Raw genomic sequence first — 19,423 nt, 5'->3', positions numbered from 1 at the left:
TTTCTCTACAGTTTCCATTGACCAGAACATCATCACCGTCGTAGATGGAGATAGTAACCATGATCTCTCAGTTTATTTCCATTATTTCTTGGCTGATCAACATTAGCATTAGATTAGTTATTGGCTTTCTGCTGAAGCAAGTCCATAATTTACCTCTTATCCCTTGGGGCACCTGGGTGGCTCAGTCAGTTAAGCGTCTGACTCTTGATTTCAGCTCAGGTCATGATCTCACGGTTCATGAGATCGAGCCCCATGTCAGGCTCTGTGCTGATGGTGTGGGGCCTGCTTGAGATTTCTCTCTCCCTCTCTCTCTGCCCCTCCCCAGCTCATGCTGTCTCTCTTTCAAAATAAATAAACTTAAAAAAAATTACCTCTGACCCCTCTTTTTCCCTATGAACTTATGATGGTTAGTTTTATGTGTCAACTGGGCCATGGGATATCCAGATATCTGATTAAACATTACTTCTGGGTGTATTTATGAGGGTGTTTCTAGAAGAGATTAGCATCTGAACTAGTGAATTGAGAAAAGTAGACAGTCTTCCCCCTTTGGGGTGGTATAATCCAAGACACAGAGGGCCTATAATAGAACAAAAAGGCAAAGGAAGTTGGGACTGCCTTCCTTCTGCCTGACTGCTTGGTATAGGACATCTATCCTGCCCTTTATCTCCTGGTTCTCAGGCCTTCAGATGACACCACCAGCTGGCCCAGCTCTCCAGCTCACACGCGTCAGATGGTGGGACTCCTCCGTAACTGGGTGAACCAATACCACATAATAAGTCTCTAGCTATATAGACACATTTCATTGGGTCTGTTTCTCTGGAGGACTCTGACTAACACAGTACTTACTTTTATTTCCTCTGGTGAATCTACCTAAACTTCCTTTTCCATCAGTACTCTTTCTTAGCTTATACCCTCAATTTGTTGAGGAGCACATCATCAGGTAACTTCCTAAAAATCTACATGGGAAGGTAGATTTTTAAAGCACTTGTATATCCGAATGTTTCATTATTGGATTGATCATGTGGCTGAGCATTATATTTTGAATCAAAGACATTTTCTTTCATACTTCAAAGATATTCATCCATTTTCTTTTATCATTCGCTGTTACTGTTGAAAAATTTGCCGCCAATCTGGATCTCATCCATTTGACCCTTCCCCCACCTTCCAATCCTGCCCCTATGTCTGGAAATGCTATTTTCCCACAACCCAAATTCCATGCTGTTATGTCTAGGTGTGTACAAACATTCACTAAGCCTTCTTGTCATCAGGGAGGTTCTTTTTTTGTAGGAATTTATATATTTCACTACTTAATTTATAGTGATTCTCTAGTGACAAATGCCAACATCAGAGTGAGATCTTCCTTGACCACCCAGATAAAGTTGTAGAAATGCCCAGTGCTCAATCTCTCTTCCTTCCTTGCTTGATTTTTATTCAGAGCACACACCAGTCTCTAAACCACTGCATAATTGGTCTGTCCAGGTGGTTTAGTCGACTAAGCATTGGACTCTTGATTTCAGCTCAGGTCGTGATCCCAGGGTCATGGGATCGAACTCCACATCAGGTTCCAGGCTGAGTGTGGGGTCTGCTCTGAATTCTTTCTCTTCCCCTCCCTCTGCCCCTCCCCACTATGCTCTCTCTCTCTCTCTCTCTCTCTCTCTTTCTTTCTAAAATAAAATAAAAAATAAAACAAAATAATTCACTTACTTTTTTTTCCTCTTCCATCACTAGAATGAAAGAGGACAGGGAGTTTGATCTTTTTTCTTCACCATTGTGTGCCCAGAACACTATCTGGGTCCTAGCAGGTACTTAATAAATCTTTGTTCAATAAATCTTTGTTTCATATGCAAGGAAGAGGCAATAAAAACTCCCTCTGCATGTGTAGGGCTTGTCAACTGTCAGATTTCACTTCAGACTGGGTGATTGAGTTAAGGCAGCTGGACATGAGGAGAGCTGGCCATTAAACCGGGGCCTCTCAGATGAGAGATTAAAGAATTTACACCCAACTTCTCCCCAAAGAGTTCATTCTGAAAAACAATTCAGATAACAAAATTTTATTCAGAGTTACAAGTAAATAATTTTAAAATAATGTGTCGGGGGAGGATGTGGAAAGAGAAAGAGAAGAGAAATCGGAAGTAACTCCACCTAAACAGACGATAGGGTTGTTGGTGATGAGTTTTTATGTTTGTATTTTCCTGTACCTTTCAGTTTTTTCCGTTTATTATGGAAATTTGTAAAAGTCTAAAAGTTAACAGAATACGTTTCCCAGATGCTCTAGTGAGGATTATCCCCGTGTTTGCCGTCTCCAGTGAACTGCTTTCATGTGGATATTGATTCAGTTCTTCCTCTTCATTCCAAGTCACTACCTGATTCTACTCTCCAGTGTTCTCCATGTCCTTTTAACTCTTTAACCATCTGGAAATATCACTTTAACTTAGGCATAGGTTTATTTAGAAATCTTACATTTGATGGCATTAGCATTTCCGCTACCTAGGCAACAAAGTATGCGTTTTTTTTCTCTAACATTTTTTCATTTTTAGCAAAGTGAAATCTCAAAATCTTTTAATAAACTTGTAAAAGAAAATCCAAACTTAAATATATTCCTTTCTCTTAAAGAAAAAAGTGCGGGGATAAGTATAAAGGGCTGCATATAGGACCATGTTTCTTAGAGAAAGCAGAATAAGCCTGGAAAGAGAGAAGAGTGTATATTTCAAAATAAAACGGAAAACATCCTGAAATGTCGATGAAATCCACATCCAATTTTCGAAGTTCAATTAATTCCTTGAAGAGCATCCTGACTGAGTATACACACTGCATCTTAAGTACACATAGACCCACATACACTATTTCTTCAATTCTGGAAGCAATGCATCTTCTTCTAGAAACATTCCAGTATTAAAAATGCAAATAAAGACTCCAGCAAAAAATGCCCTACCCTAAATTCTAAAGATAACTTCTGTAGGATGTAATTTTGAGTTCTACACTTTTACTTAAAAATTATGTTGCAAACACTATCATATCATTTAAGTTCTTCAAAATCGGATTTTTTTTTCAGAACCATCAATGGACCATAGCCTAACCACGCCAATACAATTTCTCACTTAATTTCTTTCCAGTTTTTGATATTATAAGTAGAATATAAAGAACATTCCTCTGCAAAAAGGATTGTCCACATTTCTTTTTTCATTTATTTTTTTTAAATGATTTTATTTTTATGTAAACTCGACACCAACATGGGGGTCCAACTCACAACCAGAGATCAAGAGTCGCGCACTTTACCGACGAAGCCAGCCAGGCACCCCTCTTATTCATTTCTAATGACAGAATTGTCGAAGAATCCTTGGGCCAAAGGACCAGGGGTTTTTGAGGCTCCTAAAACACACTGCTGAATATCTCCCCAGGAGAATGGCACCATGGGACACTCCCTGCCCCAGGGTTACCTGACACTATCCACCTGCTGACCCTCTCTATCCCTGACTTGACAATTCGGTGAGAGGTGATGTTTGGATTTGTGAGAGTATTAGGGACATTTAACTTTCTCTCCTTTTTTCAAACTATTTATAATTCCTCCATAAATTGCCTCTGCCCTCTTCTACATTTTTTTTCCTGAAGTGCTAGTATTTTTCTTACAGATTCATAAAAACTGAGCAAAAAATGTTGCCAACTCTTTGCCTGCCATCAGTGGCAAGCATTTCTCCAAGGTTGTCACTTAATGTTTTCTGTGACATTTTCTTTTTAGTTTAAGGAGTGATAGTTTTGATATACAGTGTTAAAAACTTTCTTTCATCAAATCTATTCATCTTTTCCTTGTTCAAAAAATCCTTCTTCTGAGAGCAATCCTTACTTTCCTCCACTCTTTGTGTTGTTTTATTTGTGACATACGCTGTGTTACAGGGACGTGGCTGGAACCGATCACCACGTGTGACATACGGCGCAAGGTAAGGATCCAGCTAGATATTTCCCATAATCCATTTGTTGAGTAATCCTTCCCTGCTCTTGCTTTGTAATGTCACCTCTACAGTGTCTCAAATCATTCTAACAGGGTGATTTCTTTTTTTGAGGGCTATTCTCTTTTCTTGATCCCTGCTTGTGACGATACCACTGCTTACCACGTGTATCAACTGTCTGGTAGAACAAATTCACCCCTCCTCATTTGCTTTCCATTCCAAATTTTCTTTTGCTGTTCTCATCTGTTTATTCTTCCAGCAAATCTCCCAAAGAAAAACTCCATCGAAAGTGTATTGGAGTGCATTAAACCTAAAAATTAATGTGAGAAAAACTGATACATTTCTAACAGTCCACACAGACACGCTGTATGCCTTTCTTCGCTCAAGCCTTATTTTCTGTTTCTTGAAGTTGTACTGCGATATTTTCCACAAAGGTCTGACACATTTCTTATTAAGCTTATATTTCTAGGTGTTTTATATTTCTGCTACTATTGTGAAAGAGATTTTTTTTTCTCATTATATTTTCTGACTGTGGCTGATGTGTTTGACAGCCATTGATACTTATATTCATTCATCTTGCTGAACTCACTTCTAATTATTTTGTAGCTGATTCTCTAGGGTTTTTCTAGATATATGATCATATCATCTGCAAATAATGGTAACTTTGTTTCCTCCTTTCCAGTAATCACACTTCTTATTTCTGCTTTCTACTATTAAACAATAGGGAAGACAGAAGACATTCTTGCTTTATTCCTGACGTTAATGGAAATGTCTCTATTGCTGTTTTCACATAAATAATGATATGAGCTACCAGTGTAAAATATTCTTTAATGTTTTAAGGAATGATTCTTCTATTTATAGGTAACAAAGAGATTTTTTTCCATCAGAAATGACTTTACCAATGTCTTTCAAAATTTAATGATCATATGGGTTTTCTTTGTGACCTATCAATATGTTATAACAATACATTTCTTAATATTAAACTAAACTGACATTTTCTATTTGGTTGTGGTGGATTATTTTTTTCAAATATTTTTTTTATACTTCAGTTGGTTGTTAAATCATTTAGAATTTTAAAATATATTAGTTCAGGGGTGCCTGGGTGGCTTAGTCAGTTAAGTGTCCTGCTTCGGCTCAGGTCATGATCTCACGGTTGGTTCCTGAGTTTGAGCCCCGCGACAGGTGAGCCCCGCTTCTCTCCTTCTCCCTCTCTCTCTCTTTCTTTCTGCCCCTCGTGGGATTCTCTCTCTCCCTCTCTTTCTGCCACTCACTCACTTTTGCCCTCTCTCTTTCAAAAAAACAAAAATAAAAAATATCAATAAATATCAATACAATTTTTAAAAAATTAGTTCATTTCTTTTTATCCTATCTTTGTTAGGCTTTCCTGCTGGTAATAATAATGGCAGTTGTGATCATTTTGCAAGTGCTTACCACATTCCAAACACTGCATTTTGTCGTTATGATTTTTACAACATTTAAAAATTAGATATAGCATTATCTATATTTTACAGATAAGGAACTAAAGCCCAAAGAGGTTCTTAACTGAGGCTAGGATCACACAGCTGGAGAGAGAAGCCTGTCTCTACAGCTTGTACTGCATAGTTCTGGAGAGTTAAATATGAGTTGGGTAGTTTTCCATGCTCTGAAAGAGAATACACACAATAGGAAAAATCTGTTCCTTGAAATAATGAAAAGACTGATCCGTATGCATACAGGAGGCAAAATCATGCTGTGAAAATACATGGGCTTTGAAACCAGAAAAATGCTGGTTTGAATTCCAGCTCTGTCCATTACTTAGTACCACTCAATAAATAGGAATTATGGTCACTATAAAAAGTCTTGTCCCCAAGCCTTCTTTGACAACATTTTCCACTTACACCTGGGTCTTTTTCTAATGTTTTTCCATAACACCCTATTGCCCCAGGAAGGCAAGCATTTCATGTAGACGATGAAATGTATTATTTCAGTCATATGTATTATTCTCTGATAGTCTTAAAATCTCTATGTTTGTTTTTATATCCTCCTTGGTCTTTGGTATTTTTTTTTCAACATTTATTTATTTTTGGGACAGAGAGAGACAGAGCGTGAACAGGGGAGGGGCAGAGAGAGAGGGAGACACAGAATCGGAAACAGGCTCCAGGCTCTGAGCCATCAGCCCAGAGCCTGACGCGGGGCTCGAACTCACGGACTGTGAGATCGTGACCTGGCTGAAGTCGGACGCTTAACCGACTGCGCCACCCAGGCGCCCCTGGTCTTTGGTATTTAATTGTGTGCCCCCTTTTGTCTCAACTCGATTTTCTAAACATTTGTCTAATGTTTTCTTTTAATAACCTTTTTCTTTTAGAATAGTCCATTTCTTTTAGAACAAGCTGAACAATGGTCCCCAAAGTGTCCATGTCCTAATCTCCAGAACTGGTAAATGTTATCTTGTATGGCAATAGATTATCTGCAGATGTGATTAAATTAGGGATTTTATGTTGGGGAGGTTATTCTGGATTATCCAGGTGGGTCCTCTGTGACCCCAGGCTCCTTATAAGAGGGACATGGGAAGGTCAGACAGAGGACAAAGCATTATGATCCCAGAAAGACAGATTAGAGAGATGTAGCCACAAGTAAAGGCCTGTGGGCAGCCTCTAGAAACTAGAAAACACAAGGGATGGAATTTCCTCTGGAGCCTCCAGAAGGAACCAGCCCTGTCAGCACCTGGACTTTAGTCCCTAAGACTCATTTTGGACTTCTGACCTCCAGAACTGTAAGAGAATCAGTTGTTATTTTAAACCAATAAATCTGTGGTAATTTGTTACCGCAGCAATGGGAAACTGGTGCAGATAGTTTTAGATGGACAGAAGAGTTGCAAAGATAGTACAGAATTTCCATTTACTCCATACCCAGTTCCCTCTATTGTTACTATCTTGCATGAGTATGATACATTTGTCACAATTAATGAGCCAATACTGATAGGTTACTGTTAACTAAATCCATACTTTACTCATATTGTCTTAGTTTTACAAATGTCTTTTTTCTGTTTTAGATTTGGATCCAAGATATCACATCACAATTAGTAGTCATGTCTCCTTAGGCACCTCACAGCTGTGACAGTTTCTCACATGTTTTGATGACCTTGACAATTTGAAGAATACTGACCAGACATTGTTTAGAATGTTCCACAGTTGGGATTTCTCATGACCAGGCTGGGATCATGGGTTTGGGGGATGAGGACCACAAGGATAAAGTACCATCTTGATCGCATCATGTCAAAGATGCATATTGTCAACATGACTTATCATGTTGACATGTTTGATTGATATTGACCTTGGTCACCTAGCTGAGGTCATGTTTGCCAGTTTCTCCACCATAAAGATACTCCATTTCCTTCCTTTGTCTGGTGTTTTTCAAATAAGGAGCTTTTAAAATTTGTTCATTCCACTGGTTTTGTTTGCTTTGCTTTGTTCTGTTGCTTAATAAGTAGTTAATGTCTGCTTTAATCTTAATGGATTTTTTTCTGTCATGTTTGTGGTTCCTTTCTTATTCTTTTTCTAATTTATTCAGTTATATCCTAGGTTTACATCTTTTTATTCTTTTTAAAAAAATACATACAGTGTTTAAGGACACATGATCTCTGATTGTCAAGGGGTTGTTTGCTTTCTTAAACATTTATTATTAATAGTGGTAAAAGAATGTATTTTATATAACTTCTGCCCTTCAGAACATTGTCAGTTTTTCTTTTGGTCTATTATACGATTACTTTCTGTACTTTCTATATTTCCATGAGTGCTTTGAAGAAAGTTACGTTTTCTGCTTGCAAGCTATAAACTAAACACTAAATTTGCTGTGGCTAGGAACATACTTGTTTTGAATACTCAACTCCTCAAATAGGGCCTGACACACAATAGGACTTCACTAAATAATTATGGAGTCAATGATTATAAAATTTTGACACCCCTGTTGTGACAACCAAAAATGTCTCCAGACATGCCCAACTGTCCCCTCGTGAACAAAATCACCCCCAGGAATGAACTACTGCTCTAAGATAATATGATTATCCACATAGAAAATCTCAGAGAATCTGCTCCAAAAGTATCAGAATTAGTATTTGAGTTCACCAGGTTTAATTGATACATACAAAATCAGTATTTTAAAAAATTACATTCCTATGTAGTGGGAATACCATATACAGTATAAACACTTAGAGAAAGTAGTTTTAGAACAAAGAACATCAACAATAGCAATAAAAATTAGAATAAATTTAATAAAAGGTGTGCAAGAACTTATGAAGAAAATAACAAAAACGTAATGAAAGATGTTAGATAAAACCTAACAACAGAAAGATTCACCATTATCCTGTGAGAAGACTCATTATCATTGAGAAAGCATTTCTTGCCAAATGCTCTATAAATGCGATGCAGTTCTGATCAAAACCCAACAGGGAGTTGACTCTGAAATTTATATTGAGGAATATGGAATAAAGACAGCTAAGCCACTTTTGTAGAAAAATGATTTTGGAGTCTTGCTATAACATACATCAAATTTTACTCCAAAGCTAGAGAGTAATCAAGAGTGTAAGCAGAGATGGGTAAATAGAACTGGGAACAGAATAGATATTTCATTTGTAGACCTGCATATATATGGAAACTTGATAATGGCAGAGGAGGCTTTTAAAACCTTGGGCATGGGGCGCCTGGGTGGCGCAGTCGGTTAAGCGTCCGACTTCAGCCAGGTCACGATCTCGCGGTCCGTGAGTTCGAGCCCCACGTCGGGCTCTGGGCTGATGGCTCAGAGCCTGGAGCCTGTTTCCAATTCTGTGTCTCCCTCTCTCTCTGCCCCTCCCCCGTTCATGCTCTGTCTCTCTCTGTCCCAAAAATAAATAAACGTTGAAAAAAAAAAAAAATTAAAAAAAAAAATAAAAAAAAAAAAATAAAACCTTGGGCAAAGTCAGTAATATACTGAGATAACTGACCTTATCTTTTGAAAAAAGATTCTTTTTTTGTTGATGTTTACTTGTTATTTGTCTTTTACCACTATAATGTAAGCTCCATGAGCGCAGGGCTTGGATCTGTTTCCTTCACAGCTGTATGTAAATGTTGCCTTGGATAACTACTATTCATTTATATTACAGTTCATCAACCTAATTTGCTTTTGTTTTTGAGGGTTTGTGGCTTCCTTTGCATTGCAGTAATCCCAAAGGACAAAATGTCTTACACCTAGTTCCTCCACCATTAGTAGACGATGGTTCTTGTGATAGCTTGAACAGTGGTACTTTATGCTACTGAGTGGTTATGCTCGCACACATATCCTTCAGCTCAGCTGGCTAGAGCATGGCCATCATCAGGCCTGCACCAGGCTGAGCCCCTGAATGAGGCCAGTCATTCCACCCTCTCAGAGGAATGACATTCACAATCCAACATGGTACCCTCAGTCAGGACCCTCTCTCACAGGTAGAAGCGCAAAAGAGCTTTCCTAAGAGAAACAGGGGCTAGTGGGTAGCTCAGGACAAATTCATTAACCCTCCTGGAATATTGAGTGAATCTACATGCCTCTCAGATATTACTAATTCACTTACCAAGAATTTGTGTGTTCCCTTTACTAATGGCCCTGGTCCTGAGTGTGGAGGTTGGGGACCCCACCCAGACATCCCGTCTGATATTGGTCTCTTGGTGCTTCATGGGTTAGTCTAAAGACAATAGAATCTATTTCCACTCCAGGAAAGAAACCTCTTCATTTTATAGTCTAAGAAATTAATACATGGAATGATAGAGTGACTCTTTCCAGGAAGCAAACTGGTATGTTCGAAATAGGGGTGGTTGGGTATAGTGAAAAGCACTTGGTTCTCTGAAGTTAGAAACATCTGAATATGAATCCTGCTTTAGCAACTTATCAGCTGAGTGACCTCAGGGAAGCTACTTCACTTTCCTAAACCATGTTTCTTACTTATAAATTGAGAAGGATAATATCTTTGCACGATTGCTGTGAAGATAAAACACAAAGTATATAAAGTATCTGGCATGTACTAAATTTAACTGTAGGTTTCCTGTTTTTTTCCTTAATTTTATTGCATGCCTCTTTCTACAAAACTAATCTTGAAAGTAGGATCTAGGTTGTTTTAATCCCCTGTATTCTCCATAATACCCAACCCAGTTCAGAGCATACAGTGGGGGCTCCAGAAATACATCTTTAACTGAAGAAGGTTGTTTTCTGAAAAGACAACATTCATTTAAATGAACAGTGAATTTAAATCTACTCTCGTGGGGCACCTGGGTGGCTCAGTCAGTTGAGCCTCCAATTTCAGTTCAGGTCACGATCTCACAGTTCATGAGTTCAAACCCCGCATGGGTGCAGATCCTGCTTTGGATCCTCTGTCCCCATCTCTGTCTGCCCCCTCCCAGCTCATGCTCACTCTCTCTCAAAAATAAATAAACAGTTTTTAAAAACTAAAATAAAAAAAAATCTTTGTATTTTGCCAGTTTCACTATGATATGTCGAGGTGTTGATCTGTTTTTATTGATTCTGACAGGAGTTCTCTGTGCCTGCTGGACTTAGATGCCTGTTTCCTTCCCCAGACCGGGGAAGTTCTCAGCTATAATTTGTTCAAATAAACCTTCTGCCCCTTTCTCCCTCTCTTCCTCTTCTGGAACTCCTATGATACGAATATTATTTTGTTTCATTGAATCACTTAGGTCTCTGATTCTCCCCTTGTGGTCTGGTAATTTTCTTTCTCTCCTTTTCTCAGCTTCATCATTTTCCATAATTTTATCTTCTATTTCACCTATTTTCTCCTCTGTTTCTCTCATCCTTGATGTCACTGCATCTAGTTTATTTTGTACCTCATTTACAGCATTTCTTTTTAAAAAAATTTAATGTTTATTTATCTTTGAGAGACAGAGAGAGAGAGAGAGAGAGAGAGAGAACATGAGCAGGGGAGGGGCAGAGAGAGAGGGTGTCACAGAATCTGAAGTAGGCTCCAGGCTCCCAGCTGTCAGCACAGAGACCGATGCGGGGCTCAAACTTACGAATCATGAGATCATGACCTGAGCCAAAGTCGGACACTTAACCAACTGAGCCTCACAGGCGTCCCTACAGCATTTCTTAATCCATTGTGACTACTTTTTAGTTCCTTGATCTCTGCAGCAATAGAGTCTCTGCTGTCTTCTATGCTTTCTTCAAGCCCACCTATTCGTCTTATGACTATTATTCTAAATTCTTGATCAGAAATATAGTTTATATCTGTTTTGAGCAGTTCTCTGGCTGTCATTTCTTCCTGGAATGTCTTTTTAGGAGAATTCTTCCATCTCCTCATTTTGGCCAGTTTTCTGTCCTGCACATGTTTTAATATCTTCTTATGTGTCCTGCCCCTGCCAGCACTACTATATTAAAAAGGGGTCACACACTGTCCAGGGCCTGGCACTTCAGAAAATGTTTTTGGAGGGTGTTGCGTGCACTCTGTTGTTGCGTCCCGGCTGCTTTATCTCACTACTTGTGGTGGTGGATTGGACTGCCCGCCAGGTGTGCTTTGATTTGTTCCTTAAAGTAATCCTGGAAAGGAGAGGGGAGGGGAGGAAACCTTATCCCAAACTAAGAGGGAAAACGATAGGGGTGGTTAGAAAGACCAGGCAGAGAATCAAAGAATTTATAGGGCTTAATCCAGAAAGAGAGAGAGGAAGATAAAGAAGGAGATACAGAAAAAGTGCAAAAAGAATATAGTAAAAAAAACCTGATTAGAAAAACAACCAGAGGAGAGAAGAAAAAGAGAGAGAGAGAGAAATTAAAATTTATAAAATCTGCTGTTTTGTTTTTTCCATTCTTATTGCTATATTATGCTCTTATCTTTTACATATATTCCCAAATGTGAAAAAAATACCACATAAATAAAATGTTAGTAATGAATAAAATTTCTAGCCTATAAGAGGGTAGTGTTCTTGAGCAAGATTTAGGAGCTTATATAGTTTTAATCCATAGAAAATAATTAAGTTCTTCCCAATGTTAATTTATATTTTAGTATAAAAACTCCACATATCAGAACTGCAAAGATTTCCAGAATCATGCCAGAGGGTAGCTTCTAAGTTTATTCTGGCACAACGCCACTCACAGGGTGAGAAAAAGTTCATGATTTTCCATTGTGTGAAGTCACATGTACAAAGTCCTTTTGTCCAAGTGGCCTTGTCATGTGACACTGCTAAATATTTTTCACTTGGCCTTCCAATCACGTCCAAAGTGTCATACCCCTAGAAGCAATTTGATGTATGAATAATGGAAACCCGAGGTGAAGCTCAAAGCAGTGACCAGTTAGTGGGAAATGTACTGCGTCTAGTGAACGAAACACGTAAGTCTCCGAGTTTCCTTAGAACATGGGCAAGGTGAGGAAAATTCAGATTGAGAGCTGAATTCATTCTAGGGCTAAGAGGTAAAAATAGAACACTGGTCGGGTTATTGGAGGACAAAGAGGGAACGAGTTTATCTTGCTTGAGAACAGAGTTTGAATGAGAATGGAGTTCAGAGCATTTTAGGACTCGTCCATTTTACCAAAAAGAAGCAAAAGCAAACTGATCATTCATTACAGAGTAGAAGGCAAAGGAATTGGGATTTATTTTCCCACATGGCATAAATAAAAACATGCAACATTTTTCATGTTTGGGAAAATAATCAAAAATGGCTATTTGGCAGGAATTTTATTTGGAAATTCCTGCTGTAAGCCACTCATTTTCGCCTTCTTAGGCAGGCAGACCCGACTCCCCTATAGCTGTTTAATCACAGGAACTCACAAAGGCCTGTGTCTGCTTGTTTTATTCTGCGGATTCTCAATCAGCCCTTGTGAATGCTTGTTTTGACACTGGCCGTTAGCAGCTCTGTGTGCCCTGTCCAAGCTCCTCCTTTCCTCCAGTAACAAATCCTCATTAGACTTCAATTTTTCAGCCATTTAAACCCTGACTACACATTTTAGAATATTATCTAGCTCGTCTATCTCCCAAAATTAGACGGTAATTTTCTCAATAAACGATACAATTGTTGTGATATATCTCTATCATTTCACGTGCTAAAACAATATCCTTCTAAGAGCAATGTTACTATGCATTTTACAATTGCTGGACAGCAGAGGCGGGGGTTGCTTTCTTTAAGGATTTCTTCGGAAGGGGTCATGTTCCAAGTCCTTCTTACACAGTCTAAAAGAAATAAATGAGGTTAAAAAGAAGTTGCAAGCAGATGAAATATTCCTCTACTGGTATTTACTATGGAAATGATTTCTGGGGTCCCTGATGAAATCTGCTCCTTTTGCTTCTTTCTCTGGCTAATCAGGTGACTAGATCCAAAGCCACTTTAAGACCAGATGAAGGAAACACACACAAGTCCCACGGATCTCTCTGGGAAGGTTTCTAGCAGTCCTAGACATCCAATTCTTTGCCATTTTGCAGGAGGTCTTGGGGACCCCAGATTCTCTTTTCATGGCACCCTTGTGGATACTGATCTTATTGATTTAAAAATGATGGTACTGGGGCGCCTGGGTGGCTCAGTCGGTTGAGCGGCCGACTTCGGCTCAGGTCATGATCTCGCGGTCCGTGAGTTCGAGCCCCGCGTCAGGCTATATGCTGACAGCTCAGAGCCTGGAGCCTGTTTCAGATTCTGTGTCTCCCTCTCTCTGACCCTCCCCCATTCATGCTCTGTCTCTCTCTGTCTCAAAAATAAATAAACGTTAAAAAAAAATGATGGTACTGGGGGTGCCTGGGTGGCTCAGTCAGTTGACCGTCCAACACTTGATTTCAGCTCAGTGCATGGTCCCAGGGTCGAGGGATCAAGCCCTGTGTCAGATTCTGTGCCGAATGTGGAGCCTGCTTAAGATTCTCTTTCTCCCTCACCCGTCTCCCTGATTCATGCTCTGTCTCTCTCTCTCTTTCCAAAATTAAGAAAAAAAAAATGACAGCTCTGGAATTTCTAAAGACAGTAGTGATCTGGATAGGGAAAGTGATGTTTTTTGAAGCTGCACAAATTTCCAGAGAAGATAAAGAAAACATCAGTTGGCCATCTCAATGAATTATTTTCAAGAAGTTCATGGAGATTATGGGAGGGGTAGACACCCCAGTATCTCCCAAACTCACATACACTGGCATTTATTCCTCTTCATGTATTTCTCCTTGATAATAACCCCACACACACCTCTCTGACAATCAGCCAAACTGAAGAAACCTACCACACTACAGTCAAGAACAAGTCATTCTGTACTAATAAAAGGTAAATTCTAGGAATCATATATTTTGTAGGGTTCTGCTTTGCCTAACTTTTGAGGGCAAGGGGAGAAGAATGTCCTTTTATCTCTTAAGATTCAGTATGTGGAGCTAAGGCCAATGTGATGTTTTCAATATAACAATATGAGTTTTCTTTGTCCATTATAGCTTATAAGGTGCTTTCTTTTATATAATGTTGTTTGTCAAACAGAGATCATCAGAGATGTGACAGGGGTATACAAGATCAAAGAATAAAGAGCATCCATTTATTGTTCCTGCTGGTGAGACATTTAAAATGTTACTTTGTATTAAAACAAACACATCTATTATTAACTATAATGCATAATTCACATGAATTTCTCAGATAAAACATGAGACTTCAAAGGAATGTCATATCTAAAATTTGCAGCTATGAGCTTTGCCCATAGCTTGCTAAGAGCAGTAAGGGATCTTGGTGGAAATATGAGTAGCATAAGTATGTATTTTTCTTATTTTATTTTCCCAACATGTACATTAGATAGCATGTTTATCCCTTTACAAAACAGAAAATTAAAGCTTGGGAAGTTGAACACTTCTCCAAGTCACTTTGCCACTTCCTACTTGACATGGCCCTTTCTGGCTGCTTCTCCAGGAGTAAGACTAGTCTACAGTGGGTTTCACGGTGTGGTAGGCTGAATAATAGCCTTCCAAAGATGTCACATCCAAACCCCCAGAACCTGTGAATATGTAACCTTACATGGCAAAAGTGATTTTGCAGATGTGATTAAGTTAGGGGTTTTGACATGGGGAAATTATTCTGGACATTCATGTGAGCTTAATACAATCATAGGGTCCTTGTAAGAGGGAGGCATGAGGATCAGAGTTAAAGAGAGGAGAAATAAGGATGGAAGCAGAGGTCAGAGAGGAGACAAGATGCTGCGCTTCTGCCTCTGAATATGGAGGAACAGACCCCAAGTCAAGGAGCGTTGGCAATCCCTCCAAGTGAACAAGGAAGTCACGGCATGAAGATGGGTTCTCCCCAAAGCCTCTAGAAAGGAACACAGCCTTACCAACGTCTTGATTTTAGTCCAGTGGGACCCCTTTCATACTTCTGACCTGCAGAGGATAAGTTTCTATTCGTTTATGCCATTAAGATCGTGGTAGTTTGTTATAAAAGCAACAGGAAATTAATACATCTGGTAAGGTCCTGGTAGTCCCCCAATTTTCCTCTCATCATTGTCTCTTAGTGGTACCTCATTGTTTTATTTTAATAATTATAATTTGTCACATTGCTACATACACATAGATTTTAGCTCTATTAAGAGTTCCAAGGGGCACCTGGGTGGCTCAGTTGTTCAATCATCCAACTCTTGATTTCAGCTCAGGTCATGATCCCATGGTCATGAGATTGAGCCTGTTTGGGATTCTTTCTCTAAATAAATAAATAAATAAATAAATATTAGAGTTCCATTAAGTTTTTTATTTCATTAAAAGCCAAATGGACAAGTGTGGATGAGAATGTAAAGAAATTGGACCTCTTGTACATTGCTGGTTGGAATGTAAAATGGTATAGCCACCAAGGAAAAGTTTGGTGGGTTCACATTAAGTTAAACATGGAATCATCAAGTGACCCAGGAGTTCTACTTCTGGGTATATACTCTAAAATACTGCAAACAGGTGTTCAAACAAAAACCTGTACACAAATGTTCACAGCAGTGCTATTCACAATAGCTAAAAGGTAGAAACAAACCTAAATGTCCATACACTGGTGAATGGATAAAGAAAATGTGGTATATCCATACAATGGACTATTATTCAGTCATAAAAAGAAATGAAGTACTACTATATGCTACAGTGTGGTTAAACCTTGAAAACATTATGGTAAGTGACAGAAGCAACTTACAAAAGTCCATATATTGTTTGATTCCATATGTATGAAATATCTAGAGTTCACAAATTCATAGGGGCAGGAAGCAGACTTGTGATTTCCAGGTGCTGGGAGGAATGAGGAATGGGGAGTGACTGCTTAATAGGTTACAAAATTTCCTTTTGGATTGATGAAAATATTCTGGAGATGAGATAATGGTGGTGGTTGCACAACCTTGTGAATGTGGTAAATATTATTAATGGTAAATTTTACACGATGTGTATTTTACTGTAATAATTTTTTTTAATTTTTTTAATGTTTATTTTTGGGAGAGAAAGAGCATGAGCGGTGCAGGGGCAGAGAGAGAGGGAGACACAGAATCTGAAGCAGGCTCCAGGCTCCGAGCTGTCAGCACAAAGCCTGATGCAGGGCTCGAACTCAGGAACCTCAAGATCATGACCTGAGCCAAAGTAGGAAGCTTAACCGACTGAGCCACCCAGGCGCCCCTGTAATAATTTTTAAAAAAGACAAATGGAAGGGTGTCTGGATGGCTCAGTTGGTTAAGCATTCAACTCTTGATCTCAGCTCAAGTCTTGATCTCAGGCTTGTGAGTTCAAGCCCAGCATTGGACTCTGCACTAGGCATGAAGCCTACTTGAAAAAAAAAAAAAAAAAAAGACAAATGGAAGTAAAAATCTTTGAAGTTGAAATATGATAAAGTATCTGACCCCTGTCACACTGATCTGTAGCTCCCAGTTCTCTAGTCCAAAAGTGTCCAGTTAAAACTTTGATTTGGGGGAGGGGCGCCTGGGTGGCGCAGTCGGTTAAGCCTCCGACTTCAGCCAGGTCACGATCTCGCGGTCCGTGAGTTCGAGCCCCGCGTTGGGCTCTGGGCTGACAGCTCAGAGCCTGGAGCCTGTTTCCGATTCTGTGTCTCCCTCTCTCTCTGCCCCTCCCCCGTTCATGCTCTGTCTCTCTGTGTCCCAAAAATAAATAAACGTTGGAAAAAAAAATTAAAAAAAAAACAAACAAAAAACTTTGATTTGGGGGAAACTGATTATTTGAATATTTGCTGCATATTTCCAAATAACATGCTTATACTATACTGTCATCTACTGATTTATAAACTTTGACATCATCTATTGCTTTCCAATTATAGGTAAGGGTTTCATTTGATTTTCAGCAATTATATTTTGAATACCCAAGAACTTCTTTGTTCTTTGGCTTTATGCTTTTGCAGTATATCATTCTTCCTAATCAATGCAATATCTTCTTTCTCTGAGAATGTACGATTATTTTCAGTTTTATTCTGCTCCTGCCTTGCCTCTGTTTCATTCAAGTTCTTTCTTCTTGTTTATTTGCTTCCTTCTCTGTCCTTCATGTTGAAGACTTTCTCTAAAAGTCCACGATCCTTGACTGTCTGTTCATGTCTGAGTGAGGCACTAAAAAGCTGGCTGGCAGTTCTTAGCACTGCAGAGTAACAAGGCCAGTTGGAAATTTTATGAGGAAGCATCTTTAAAAAAATTTTAATGTTTATTTATTTTTGAGAAAGAGAGTACACAAGGCGAGGGAGGGATGGGGACAGAGGGAGACAGAGGATCCAACCTGAGAGTCTGATGTGGGGCTCGAACTCACGAACCTCGAGGTCATGACCTGAGCTGAAGTCAGAGGCTTAACTGAATGATCACCCAGGTGCCCCGTATGTCAGTATCTTAAAGTGTCTTCTCTGGGGACACTTGGTTTCTGCAGAGAAAAATTCTTTAAATTTGTATTCTTGTGTGCAGTGGGGGTGGACGTAAAATACCTGACTGCTGGCCCTTTGGGTTTTCCATTAATAATTCTTTCCCTTGCCCTCCACCAAGCACCTCTCTGGTTCCATTTCTCCAGGGAATAAACTGCTGGTCTTCTGAGAAAAGCCTAGACGTTTAGCAGATTTTCCATCAGTCCCCTATTTCCAGCCTGGGGCTTTATCCACACCTTCTACAGCCCGATCCTGTTAGCATTCTCCTTCCCAGATGCCTGCCAGGCAAATGAGTGCATTTCTCAGTGGTATTCATTCCGCTAGGACGTAGGTCACCGTTGTGTTGACTCCTTTGTCCTCTATCAACAATTCGCTGGTATTTTTTGCTCATGTTTTTATTCCTTTACTTCACTTTAGTGGGATTCCCATAGGGAGATAAGATAATTTGGTATGTTTACTTTACTGTTTTAACTGGAAATCAGATGTGTTTGCTTTAGGTGGGATATCGGCATGCTCACTCATCCTGTCTCAGGTGTTCCTCACAAACATTCTGTAAATATGGCTGATACGATTGTCTGAAATTTCACAGCTAAGGGAATGGAAATTCAGAAAAGGCTTAACTTGCCCAAGCTGATAAGTGAAAAAGCCAGGATCTGAATGCAAGTCTTTAACTCTAAGGATCTTTAGTAGTAATGGTAATATTAATACCAAGAAAGGCTAACACTTTTATAACACTTACTATGTATGGTATGCAGAATAATGGCCCCCAAAGGTGTCCATGGCCTAATCCCTGGTACCTGTGAATATGTTATAATACATGGCAAAGAAAAATTAAAAGTACAGATGGAATTAGGTTTGCTAATCAGCCAATCTGCTAGGGAGATTATCATGGACTATTTGGGTGGGCCCAGTATCATCACAAGATTCCTTGAAAGTGGAAGAGGGAAGTAGAAAAGAGGAAACAGTCAAAAGGAGATGTGACTATAGAAGACACAGAGAGATGCACTGTTGTTGGCTTTGAAGATGGAAGGAGGGTGCCCATAAGCCAAGAATGTGAATGCCCTGTAGAAGCTAGAAAAGGAAAGGGAACAGAGCCTCCCCATGACCAGAGTCTCCAGAAAAGAACACAGTCTTGTCGATAATTCAATGTTAACCCAGTGAAACCCATGTCGAGCATTTGACCTACAGAACAGGAAGACAATAAATATGTGTTGTCTATGCCTCTATGTTTCTGTCAATGTGTTGTAGCTGCCATAGTAAACTAATACATTATTTGCTAGGAATTTTGAGATACCCATATAATAGAATACTTCTGAACAATAAAAAGGAACAGTGAAACATATAAAAAATGGATGAATCTTAAAAATATGCTGAGTGATGGGGCACCTGGGTGGCTCAGTCAGTTGAGCGTCCGACTTCGGCTCAGGCCATGATCTAGCTGTCCGTGAGTTCGAGCCCCGCGTCGGGCTCTGTGCTGACAGCTCGGAGCCTGGAGCCTGCTTCGGATTCTGTGTCTCTGTCTCTCTCTCTACACCTCCCCCACTTGCGCTCTGTCTCTCTCTCTCAAAAATTAAAAAAAAAAAAATATGCTGAGTGAAAGAAGTCAGACACAAAAGAATGCACACTGTATGATTCCATTTGTAGAAAACTCTAGAAGAGACTAATCTAACCTATAATGATAG

This window comes from Felis catus, chromosome F1, assembly GCF_018350175.1.
Source record: "Felis catus isolate Fca126 chromosome F1, F.catus_Fca126_mat1.0, whole genome shotgun sequence".
Lineage (NCBI taxonomy): Eukaryota > Metazoa > Chordata > Mammalia > Carnivora > Felidae > Felis > Felis catus.
Note: the sequence above shows the minus strand (reverse complement) of the source record.